The sequence below is a fragment of the Urocitellus parryii genome, chromosome 5 (assembly GCF_045843805.1).
Source record: "Urocitellus parryii isolate mUroPar1 chromosome 5, mUroPar1.hap1, whole genome shotgun sequence".
Lineage (NCBI taxonomy): Eukaryota > Metazoa > Chordata > Mammalia > Rodentia > Sciuridae > Urocitellus > Urocitellus parryii.
This window is the reverse complement of record NC_135535.1, coordinates 97,611,818-97,625,178: the sequence shown is the minus strand read 5'-3', so window position 1 is coordinate 97,625,178 and position 13,361 is coordinate 97,611,818.

Here is a 13,361-nt window from a genome sequence, read left to right as displayed (position 1 = left end):
ACAGCCATTCACAACTGAACCTTAATACTGGAGGCTCATCACCAGATGCCTCACGGTCACCGACTTTACATAAGAATGAGAATCCAGGTGTGCCACCCTTGATGTTTCAAAAGGCATGGGGAGGGGACGAGCAGGTCTCCCACACAAACTGTAGAAGATGATAACATTAAAAGAAGATGATCTTGTGTCAATGCCCACACTGTCAGTAGTTACAGATTCTCTCTCTCTTCCTCTCTGTCTCTCACTCTGTGTGTGTGTGTGTGTGTGTGTGTGTGTGTGTGTGTGTGTGTGTCCCATTAAAATGAAGGCGCTCAGCCCACTAGATTGAAGACAGCAATCACTCCTAGTAAAAACCACTAGGTCATTCTGCCTAATGTCTTCTGGGGCCACAGAACACTATTTTAACCTCTCTGATCTCTGAGGACTCAACCAGAACTTTATCAGACCATCCACCCAAGCTGACCTTTGCTTTTCCTCTGAGCCCTCATTTTTGCTTCAACTACAAACATTTCTGTAAAAGCAACCAGATGCTTCCTCTCCTGTGCCTCTAACCCTGCCAGAGCTCCTCAGGCAGGGGAAGCATTCCATACACTTGTTCAGCCATCAGCCCCCTCCTCCCATGGCACCTGGCATAGGTGACATCTTATTAAGTGCTTTGAATAAGGGAATGAAGTTACAGACACTGTGACCCTGAGTCAGACAAAGATTTCGTGGATATGACATCAAAGAGGTAATCCATGAAAGGAAAAAAAAAAAGATAATAAACCGGACTTCATCAAAGTAAGGGACACCTTTAAGAAAATGAGAATACAAGCATAGACAGGGAGAAAATAGTTAGTTGTCTAAGTCATGTGTTAAAGAACTTCTGTGGAGGATTTATAAAGAACTACGATTCAATAGTAAAATGGACAATCCAATTAAAAACGATCAAAAGATTTGAATAGATATTTCACAAAAGAAGGTATTGGAAAGGCTACTAGTACACAAAAAAAGATGCTCAACATCACTAGTTATAAAAACCACAATGAGGTGACACCACACACAAAAAAGACTATAATAAAAAGACCATCAGTACCAAGTGATGGCTAGGATGTGGAAACCCTGGAACCCTCCTCTACTGCTAGTAGCAAGATAAAATGGCAGTCATTTCAGAAGACAGTTTGGCAGCTTCTTAAAAAGTCAAACATAAATTTACCACATGATCCAGAAATTCCACTCCTAAGCATCTTTCTAAGAGACATGACAACATATGTCCACACAAAGACTCATACACAAATGTTTATAAACACAACAACTGGAAACAGTCCAGATGTCCACTGTTAAGTGCATAAATAAAATAGAGTATATCCATGAAATGGAATACTATTTAGCAACAAAAATGGAACAAACTATTTGTACATGCATTAATATGAAGAAGCCTCAAATACACTATGCTAGGTTAAGAGAAATCAGATGCAAAAAACACCACATGTTGCATAATCCAATTTATATAAAATTTCCAAAGAAGGCAAAGAGCAGGGACAAAAAGCAGAAGAGCATTTGCATGGGGATAGAGGTTGGAGTGGGGATTGAACAGAAACTAGCAGGCAGGAACTTTTGGAGATTATGGTTTATGACGGTTGCAGGAATCTAGAAATCCACTGACATTCTTTGAAGTATAGTTTTATAAAAAGTATGCTTTATGGTTATAATTTTACTTCAAAAAAGCTGTGAAAATGCAAAAAAGAAAAAAAAAGAAAAATGAATCTAATCAATTCATGCTGGTTCTACAGTAGATGGATATTTTAGCTTTTTTGATGCTCTGACCAAAAGACCTGACAAGAAAAATGTAAAGGAGAAAAGTTTATTTTGGCTCATGTTTTCATAGATTCAGTCCATGGTCGACCGACTCCCTAACTCTGGACCCCAAGGTGACACAGAAGACCATGGCAGAAAGGTGTGGCAGAGGAAGGAGGTTCAGGACATGACAACCAAGAAGGGGTGGCTCTCTGCTCACCACAGATAAAATATATACCCCCAAAGGCATGTCCCCAGTGACCTCCCTCCCCGAGCCACATTGTACCTACCTACAGGTATCATCTAGTTAATACTTTTCAGTGGATTAATCCACTATTAAGTCACAGCTCTCATAATCTAGTCATCTCATCTCTGAATGTTCTTGTAGTGTCTCACATATGAGCTGTTGGGGCACATGACATATGCAAACCATAACAACGGGGCTGCCTTCAACAGGACTCAAAGAAACACTGGGAAAAAATACATTAATAATGTAAAAATGCAACATTGAGAGAACATCATTACAGAAGGGAATCATTGTCCACATCCTGTTCATCCAGCAAAACCCCCAGATCTGTGAGTTTCAACAGTCTGCAATTCTCTCAGAAACCTTTCAAACTATTGACACCCCAAAAGGAACCCCAGCAGCACACAGCCCTCAATTCACTCTTGGCCATCATGAAGTGACTCGAGCAGCATATCGATAGTGGTGCTGGTGGCCTTGGAAACTGAAGGTCATTTGGTACTGAAATTTCAGGTTATGGATTCTTGGCACTAGATGGCAATATCAAGGTCCTGGACTCAGTTGGCCGTTAGCTGTATTGTGTGTGGACAGGGGACTTCCCACAGGGCCTGGGGAAGAACGTCTCAGAAATGAAGCCGGAAAGCTAAGGACCTGTCTGGAATCAAATGGTTGAACTCCATAAGGAGAATGAGCTAGCACACCTTTGAACCATTAATCTTCAACTGTTTAACATTTATTTACTTGGGATGGAGAGAAAATAATTTTCTAATAAAAAGATGCAACTCTTCTTTGCCCATAAAAGGTTCATCACATGCACTGAACATACCTCCACATTTTTACTTTATGTAAAAACAATCTTGAAAGATAATTATCTTTCCATTCAAAATGGGGTAGTGTCAGTCACTCACACATAAAAGAGATATACTACATGTCTAATTGTAGTGGAAACCATCTTCAAAATGTATTTTTAAATTATTTCTTCTGTCATGTTGGCAAAACACTGCTCATGTTCTGTAGTTCATTTGCCTTCTTCCCTTCTCTTTGTGGATGTCTGAACCAGAAAGTCTCTTGGGGAAGCATAGAAAAGTATCCTAGAATTAGACAATAAAATCAAGCATCCATTCCTGGTAAAGGTCACTGCATACTGAATCATTCAGTCTCGGAATTTCACTGATTGCAACTAGGGGCAAAGTAACAGTTTTCGAGAGGAGGCCTGGAGGTTGGTGAAGCAGACTGCACTGTCCACGTGTGTGACTGGCTGTGTGGGGACTAAAACTGAAACCAGAGATGGGACAATACCTGAGGAAGGTGCTTTATTTTGTTTACTTGAGAGAAGCCTGTCTTCTTGGGCTTGCATATCCCACTCCTACTTCACCAGTTAGTTACATCAGGAATTTTAGACAGCCCTGAGTTCAAGGGCACCGAGTTTCTGATTTGTTCCTTTCTAATTCACTGTCCCTTGTCTAGCTTGGTTCCCTGCACAGCTGACAGGCTGGCCCCAGAAAGCTACAGAACATGGCCTGAGCACCTGGATCCAAACCCACAACCCCTCTCATGGGCTGTGTAACCCCTCTGAGCCTCTTATTATGTAAACTCAGGATGACGGTGATAATGGCAGGCTGTGAGCATCACAGAGGGATCCCAGAAAAAGGACGTGGAGAAGTGCAACTGTAATAACTATCAACTGTCATTACTTCTACACTTTATTCTGGATCTTCTGAGTTACCAATTGCCACTTCACTCAGAGCAGCTCTGCTTTTATTATTTCTACCGATTGGGATTCCCCAAGATGCCTTCTAAAAAAAAGTTTCCACTGTTTTTGTTTTATTTTGTTTTGTTGTGAACATCACGGAACCATTGCAACCCCCTCATTTTACAGATGAACAGTCGGAGGCCCACCCGGAGGGCCTGCCTGAACCTCCCACGCCCTCTGGAGACTGAGCCCAGGCCCCACCTGGCGCTCACTGTCCCCTTCTGGGGCCAAGGTCTCTGCCTCAAGGCACACCTGGGCAGGCGGGGATGTTGACTTTTGGTGATGGACTCTACCCAACGGAAATATTGGTTCAATTCAGGTTTACTGAGAATATTTTGATCTGGTTTCGTTCCAGTTCAATAGCTTTAGGAAATGTGTAGGTTTCGTTCCACTTTAAATGAGTTTTCTGGGTTCTTTGATTTTGTTTTCTCTTTCTTTTAAAGGGCGTCCTGGCTCAGCATTTCTATGCACAAAACAATGTTAGTGGGGTTCCATCTGGGGACTAGTTAATAAGAACATTACTTTTGAGAACAGCCCCCAACATGAGGGAATGACTACAGAAAACCCTAGAACTCTGGCTGTTGGGGGGAAGGAGGAGGTTGGGCCAACAGAATCTCCTGACCATCTTGCTTCCTGTCGGGCTCCTACTGTTTGGCTAGAAAAGGTAAAGGTGCCCTGGGGCAGGTTGACTCCTCTCTTTCCAGTTGGAGATGATGCGCCCTATGGACCGATAGGAAGAACAGCAGTCCTACTGGGTTCTAGTCCCACATCAACTCTATTTCAGGCAACTCACAACCTAGGGTTTGAGCCCTGGTTTCTCATGGAATTATTTTCCTCAAAGCACGGAGTGCAAGACTCAAGAAGAAAACGTATAGGAATCCTAGCATGTACAGGAACCTAGCTCCCTTCCCTCCTTACTACCCCGGCTTGCCCCTCCCCTAGCCCATGCCCACTGTCCTTCCAGCCCCAATTCCGTCATTCTGATTCTATTAGAATAAGTGAGAAAATCACCAATGGCAACTGCTGAGCCATCTCACGTCACTTGTTTCTAGTCACCTAAATACTTTGCCCTGAAGACACGTACTCCAAGACTTTGACTAATGCTGGGCAGGTTACCTTTCAACATGACGCGAAAGTCAGAATATCATTCCAGAGGAAGAATCTCCCCCCAAGACTCTTCTCCCCAGCCTCTCCCCTCTAGTGAAAATCTGTGTGTGCTATTTGCATCAGCTTGGAGCTGGTTAGTCAAATCAGAACCTGAATGCAAATCTCTAAGGAATTTGAAATCAGCTTTAGGCAGTTGGGTTTGGAGTTCTTTCCTTTCCCTTCCCTGCAGCCTCAAACTCTGGACCCCCTGGCTGAGGTCAACCTAAGACATGAGGGCAAACTCCAGAGATGGCTGTATCCCCAAACCAAAGATTTTCCATTTAATGAGAAGTTTTGGTTTTGGTGAAGCCTTTTGAGGTATAATCAGTGTTTGAAGCAATCAAACAAATCTCCCCTTACCGTAGAGTAGAGGCAAGGGACCAGAGTAGGGAAGAGGAAAGGTAAAGGGGAAATACTGGGGAACAATATCGACCAAATTACATGGTTATATTGTTATAGTGTGCGCATGTACAAATATGTAACACAAGGCCCGCTATATGTATAATTATAATGCATCAGAGATATATGGAAAATGTAAACAAATTGATTGAGAATTCTAAAGTAAAGGAGTTTTCTAAGGATTTGTTTAATTGCAGGGGGGTAGACTGGAAAACAGGGGAAACAGGGTGGAGAGACTGAGGTTGACATTTTGGCAAATAAAAATTGCACCATATCTCACGTAGGAATTGTTAGAAACTCCAAACACCAAAATTTAATTTACCAACTCTAGCTTCACTTTATTAACTTATATTTGATTTTAAGTATCTGGAAACTGGAATAAAAGTCAGAAAAAATGCTTTAATAAAAAAATTTAAGATTTAGAGTATATTAAAAATATCTCCCTTATAATAGATACTTAATTCTGATTCTAGGGCTCACCATCATGGTCATCTTCAAATATTGCTTTGGTGCCAATGATGACATGTGCAAGAGAAATCTACCCTTAAGGGTGACAAGCCTTCCTCATGAAGAGTGAGGACTGAGGAAGAGGTGGCTACTTCAGGGGCTTCTGGGCCAGGTCACCTGGCTGGGATATTTGCCATGAAAAACACCTCCTTCAGTTCTGTGATTACCTACAAAGTCTTCCATTCAGTTATGTCGGGTGGCCTTTAACCAGCAGTCAAACAGGAATTTCACCAATATAAGATAATTACACAGTGTCATGGTGTAGCTGCTTCTTGAGTGCCAACCTTTGGATGGGCTCCGACTTGCCAGAGCACAGTGCCTTTTCTACTGGGTGCTCCATACAGGGCCCAGTTCTGAGGCCACTTCTTAGCTAACAGCATGGTTCTAATAGGTCCTGCCAAAGGCCTTCACACCAGTCACTTTCAAATTACTTGGGAACACACCTGCCCTTTGCTTCTTGAATATACTTCGAAGGAGACCCAGGTGCCCTGGTGGCAAAAGACTCCTGGGATGGATCACTTCTTGGGGAAGTAAAAATGGAGCCGTCTGGTGAAGAGAGCACAGGCCTTGAGATCAGACAAAACGGACTTTGGACCCTGGCTCTTCCACCCGCAGGAATATGATCTTATAAGAATGACTCATCTTCTGTCAGTGGCTATTTCCTTCTCTATAGTTCCAAAAGGTCAGGTGTTCTTGAAAAGTAGAGGCACTGTATGCAAAGCACCTGGCAGAGTAGACATTCAGTAAATAGTGCTCATTGTTATTCAACTGGGCGGGTCCTTTCTCCAGACAGGATGCAGAGCTGAATTAGAAATCTTCTATCCAAGAAAATTGTTTTACACTCATCAAATATTACCAGCTTCTCTGTTCAGTTTGTTTTCTCCCTCTTATTACTCAAGGGAAAAAAATATATAGAAACTATTCTAATGTAACTTTTTGTTGTTGTTTTGTTTTTGCAGTATTAGAGAGTCATCCCAGGGATACTCCACCTGAGCTACATCCCCTTTTTATTTTTCATTTTGAGACAGCATCTCTCTAAGTTGCCCAGACTGGCCTTGAACTTGTGACTCTTCTGCCTCAGCCTCCCAAGTGGCTGAGATTACAAGTGTGCACCACAGCCCACACCCCTGATCTATCTTTTTCCAAATAACCTGATCTCTTTCCCAAATAGTGTGTGTGGTTAAGCTGAGAAGCATTTTTTTAAATCCCAAGTAAACAACTTTTACACTTGCGCAGTACTTACCAAGAGTGTTTGCTCACACTCTATCCATAAACCCCATGGAAACGTGTCCTCTCTCATTTTAAGGAAAGGAAAACTGCGGCTGAGGATGTGGCTCAGGTGGCTCTTGCCTGGCATGCGTGTGGCCCAGGTTCGATCCTCAGCACCACATACCAACAAAGATGTTGTGTCCGCTGAGAACTAGAAAATAAATATTAAAAATTCTCTCTCTCTCTAAAAAAAAAAAAAAAAAAAAAAAAAAACTGAGGTTATGCATCTTAAAAAAAAAAAAAAAAGGAAAGGAAAACTGAGTCAGCTCTAGAGATGGTAAGTTACCTGGTCAAATTCACATAGAGAGAAAGCAAGAAAGCTTGGTTTCAAACCAAATTTTTCTGGTTTCTTTTTTTCTTTTTCATATTCTGTCATATTATCCAGGAGCAGAAACTTCAAACCATTGTCAGCCTTTGATACAGGTGTTTCTTGATTGCCTAGCAAAGAAAAGAGAGGGTCTTGAGCAGTGATCACAGGCTGGCCAGTCTGATTGAGGGGAGAGTGGACATGACAGTTCTGAGAATAGATGTGGGTACCGGGGTGCAGGCAGTGTCTGCTAGGAAGGCGGGCAGCAGGGTAGCACTGGACATTGTGGAGTGTGGGATGCCAAAAGAAGGAAAGGCATATGGAAGAGTTCTCAAAAATAAACTTCCCCTGCATTGCCATTTGGCCTTGGCCAGTTCCACCTCTCTTCTTTACCACAATGACTTCATAAACCTTTGTGACAGTTGCCACAGCCTTTTCTCAGGAATCTTGTCACCCTCAAGAATGTAGCCCAGTTCATTCCTACCCTGGAAATGGCTAGGGAACAGCAGAAAGCAAGTCCTCTGGGCTAGGTGAGGCTGTCTGGTAAAAGAAAGTGTAGGGAAGGGACGAAGAAGGAAAATCTGGTGACTTATCAGGTAAAAGTGGATCCAAGACCAGGAGCAGAACTGTGAGGGTTAGCAGGTAGCTGAAATGGGTACAAGACAGATTCAAGAACATAAGCCATGAAGTATGTGAAAACAAGGGACAGACAGTGAGATGCGGGTGAGAATCAAGAGATTTATGAAAACAGTTTCTAAGAGGGAGAGCGATCAAAGCCAGAAGTGTCAGAGGATAACAAAGGAGGAGGGCACGTGGTATATATGTTTGCACCTGCATGTGCACGTACATGTGCGACAGCAACTCCAGCCCCACTTGCTGATGGAGAGAGTTGGTGTGCTTTGCAAGGTACGGTTCAGGTTGTAGGAACACAATGTGCTGGGCCTAGAAATAGTCTTGAATCTTTTTATGTGAACTGGAGATCACAGAGATCAAGCAACTGACCTAGTCACACAGCTGCTCAGTGGCATTGCTGTCTTGCTTCGGTATGGTTCATCAGCTTTGGTCAGAGTCAGGAAGGAAAATACCTTAGCAAGGAATTACAGGCAAAGAATTAAAAAATCCTCAAAAGCTACCAACCAACAGCATAAATATGAAGGCAAAAGGAAGAGAGGTCAATATTCTGAAATCACAAGTTCAGATATGAAAATTATCACACATGAGAGGACTTAGGAAAAAACACACAGAAAGTAGAAAAGGCGTAAGATGCTGTCTCAGAAACGAGTACAAAAACCAAAAAGGTTAATTTTGTGGACCACTTGATGCCAGAGTGTTATAAGGAAGTAGATGCCATAAATATTTGATCTTGCACAAAGAAATACAGAGAACCGGTTTGTATGAGAGAAAGAAGGCTTGATGCTCACTGCAATTTAAATTTAAAAAGAGGATGAATAAAAATAGTTTATTAGGTGAAAGCCTGCAATTGGCTATTCCAACAAAGTGGCTTCCTGCAGGCTTCTCAGTGATTTATAAATACAAGTAGACAGTTTCAGAAACAAGGAGTCCATTGGGGCTATAAACTAGACCTTGGTTTTCACTCTTATCCCAGAAATTGTTCGGTAGACTAGCGACCAAAATTGCAAAACTTAAAATGAGATTAGAGAGCAAAAGTTACGACACTGTGGTGTGAGTTTCATAACATACAAACATGTAACACATATGACAACCAGGGCATAAATGACACAGGGATGGTGGCAAAGGATCCTATGTAGTTAATAGGGTCTTATTTTTTACACAAAGTAATACAAATACTAATTTTAATGACCCTAAAATGTTAGGGATTTATATTGTAAAGTTTAAGCAATTTTTAAAATACAAAAATCTTCGATGAAATTGTAGCTAAGTGGTGCAGTGCTTGCCTAGCATGCAGAAAGCCCTGGGTCAAGTCCCCAGGGCTGCAAAATAAACAAGTAAATTAATTAAATGAAGAATACAGAAAGACTAATAGATAAACTTAAATGGAATTTAAAAACATATTCAGCTGATCCTAAAGAAGTCAAGATAGGAATAATAGAGTAAAAGAACAGGACAAACAAATAATAAATAATAAACTGTAGGGGTTGGGGTTGTGACTCAGTGGTACAGTGCTTGCCTAGCATGTGTGAGGCACTGGGTTTGATTCTCATTACTTCCATATAAATAAACGAATAAAATAAAGGTCCATCAACATCTAAAAAATTTTTAAAATAAATAAAATAATAAACCTTAGACTTAAGGCAATCAAATCAATAAATATAGTAAATGTAAAAGGATCCAATATCCCAAATAAAAAATTAGAAATTTTCAGAATGGGTGAAAAAGCAAGATTCAACTATATGTTTTCTATAAGAGATCTGCTTTAACTATAAGGACATGGAAAGGTTAAAAATAAATGGATAGGGAAACAGTCCCATGAAAAAACAGTAAACAAAAGGAATCTGAAGTGGTTATGTTCATATTAGATAAAGTAGACTTCAAGGAAAAATGTATTAATAAGAAAACAAAATGGGAGCCCCTAGAAATAGTCATCAGTTTCCTATCCACATAGAACCTAGAGTCCATAAAAAGTCAAAAGTCAAGGACAGAGCATGCACATCTAGTTCCTGAATTCTCACTTGAAAATAAGACAACTTGGTTCAAGCACACTCAAATTTACTGGTTCTCACTAGGAAAGATAAAAGGAAATTTCTTAAGAATTCAGATATGGGCTGGGGATGTGGCTCAAGTGGTAGCGCGCTTGCCTGGCATGCGTGCGGCCCGGGTTCGATCCTCAGCACCACATACAAACAAAGATGTTGTGCCCGCCGATAACTAAAAAATAAATATTAAAAAAAAATTCTCTCTCTCTCTCTCTCTCTCTCTCTCTCTCTCTCTCTCACACACACACACACACACACACTCTCTCTCTCTCTCTCTCTCTCTCTCTCTCTCTCTTTAAAAAAAAAAAAAAAGAATTCAGATAGGCTCCTCTCCTCAAAGAACCTCATGAGCATTGAGATAGGAGTCCTCTCCAGCTTTATGTGTGATTGAAATGAATGGGTAATACAAATCATTTGTTTAATGACTATTTATTAAGTTCTTCCCATGTGCCAGGCACTGAGCTAAGGTTTTTGTTAAAGGATGGAAACATCTGTATCTATAAAACAAATTAAAAATCCACACATCAAAATACCAGCTAAAAATAGTAAGAGTGTGAGTCAAGCTTTTGCTACAGTTAACAAATACCTAAGGCAACCAACTTATAAAGAGAAAAAGGTTATTTTGGTTCAGTTTTGAAGATTTAGTCCATGATCAGTTGGGCTGTTGAATTTGGCATGTGGTAAGATAGCACCTCATGGCTGGGAAGCCAGAGGGAGAAAGAGAAAGAGATGGAGGTCTCACAGTCCCTGTTGAGGGCATGTCCATAAGGACCGGGAGACCTCCCATATGGCCAGGCTCCACTTCGAAAATGTTCCACCACTTCCCAGTGGCACAGTGGGCTGGGCCCCGCCTTTAATACATGGATCATTGGGAGATAGACCCAAAGCACAGCAAGTTCCAGAAAACATTCACGATGTTGAGATAGAGAAGGATGAACAAGAGGGAGCCTTGGCTGAGATAAAAGATCAGAGTCAGGTTTCAGGTGAGGTGACATTAAGGAAGAGCCTGTCTGGGGGTCAGGAGAGTGGAGAGATCCAGGGAATAGTATGTACAAAGCCCCAGGGAAGAAAGAGCTTGAGTGTTTTTAAGGGACTGAAATATGGCCATACTGGCAGGAATCCAGAGGAAGGCAAACAAGGATTAAATCTTGTGGGAAAGTTCTACCAAGCCTTCCAGGAACATAAAATCCAATCTTATATAAATTTGTCCAGAAAATAGAAAAATATGCTTATTTTCTTACTCATTTACAAGGCTAACATAACCTCAATACCAAAACCACACAAGGATGATTTTTTTAAAGGGGAACTATGAGATAATCTCACTCATTAATTGTATATAAAAAATCTCAAATAGGGGCTGGGGATGTGGCTCAAGCGGTAGCGTGCTCGCCTGGCATGCGTGCGGCCCGGGTTCGATCCTCAGCACCACATACCAACAAAGATGTTGTGTCTGCCGAGAACTAAAAAATAAATATTAAAATTTAAAAAAAAAATCTCAAATCCAGTAAATAATAATAATACTGATGTGAGCTCCAGGAAGTATTATGAAATAGCCCAAAGCATCTTTGAATACTGGCAAAACAATTCACTGTTGCTTTTCATAATGCTGGAACATTTGCAACTAAGATGCAAACAAGCTTGTAATGCGCAGTACTTGCAGTCCTGGAAACATCCAGTTTTCAGATTTCATATTGCAGAAGAGAGTTGGCCCTATGCAAATTTGTAAATAGGTAAACTTTGCCTTTGGAACCTAATCTGCTGCTTTTCCTATCCCTAGCCCACAATCTCACCATGAATGCTCCTACCATTTTTCAAATTGGGGAAAGATTTGGGGGTTGAGGTTGACCTTTTATTCACTATATCACTTCTTTATAAAACCTAATTCAGCTGTTGTGGATGACTGAATGAAATAATTAATGCATGGTAGATGTCTACTATGACACGTGGAAAGTAGCCAGAATTTACCCTCTTTTTTTCTGTCTGTAGAAGGAAAGTTTTGCTTATTTTTTTTTTTTTTTAGAGAGAGTGAGAGAGGAGAGAGAGAGAGAGAGAGAGAGAGAATTTTTTTTAATATTTATTTTTTAGTTCTCGGCGGACACAACATCTTTGTTGGTATGTGGTGCTGAGGATCGAACCCGGGCCGCACGCATGCCAGGCGAGCGCGCTACCGCTGAGCCACATCTCCAGCCCTTGCTTATCTTCTAAGTTTGCTGATCTTTCAGGAGTACAGAGAGGGAGGGTATAAAATCTCAGTGAGTTATACATTATATAATAAACCAACCAGATGCTGAAACATACTTTGAGAGGCAGGTGTCAATCATGGGCTTAATTTTATTTAGTTCCAAATAAAGTCTGAATAACGTCTGGTCAGTCCTTTTTCTACCCTATGAACGATCTCTTTCTTTTAAAAATCTTAACTGCTTCTGTTCAACAACACTATCCACAGACTTTCTCTCAATGACTCAATAAATGTTCACTAGATTGGATGAACCAATGTAAACAGACTGCTCTTAAAGGGCACCTCTTTAAGGTCACTCCTTGATTCATCTCAGTTATCATTAAGTCTGTACCAAAACCATCTGCCATGGTGTGAATATGGTTATTCCCCACTAATACTCATGTTGAGGTGTGATTCCTCAGTGCCGCAGAGATGGGAGTTGGGGCCTCAGGGGAGTTATTTGGGGCATGGAGGCCATTCCTCACTAATGGATTAGTGGTATCTTGTAGTGAGTCACTGTTTCTTTTTGAGGGGGAGGCTGAGCCACATCTCCAGTCTTATTTTGTATTTTATTTAGAGACAGGGTCTCACTGAGTTGCTTAGCACCTCACATTGCTGAGGCTGGCTTTGAACTCATGAATCCTCCTGCCTCGACATTCTGAGCTGCTGGGATTGCAAGCATGCGCTGCTGCAGGCGGCATGAGTTGTTTTTTTGGGACAAGATTAGTTACTGCAAAAACAGGTTGCTATAAAGCAAGGTTACTCCCCCTGTTCTGTTTCTTTTTCGTGTGTCTTCTTGCCCTTCTGCTCTTTTTCTGCCTGATTATGATGCAGCATGAGGCCCTTGCCAGCTGCAGCTGCCCAGTCTTGAACTTCCCAGCCTCCAGAACCATGAGTTAAATAAAACTCTTTTTTTTTTTTTCAAGTATTCTGGGATAATACTGGCACCACCTAACATTTGACATCTTGGGTGTTCAAAATTTAGAGTTGGACAAGTATCATCCAAAAGAAAACCCAGATTTCTCCACTCAAAAAGAGCTCTGTCTGTTTCACAGTTTACACAAGCA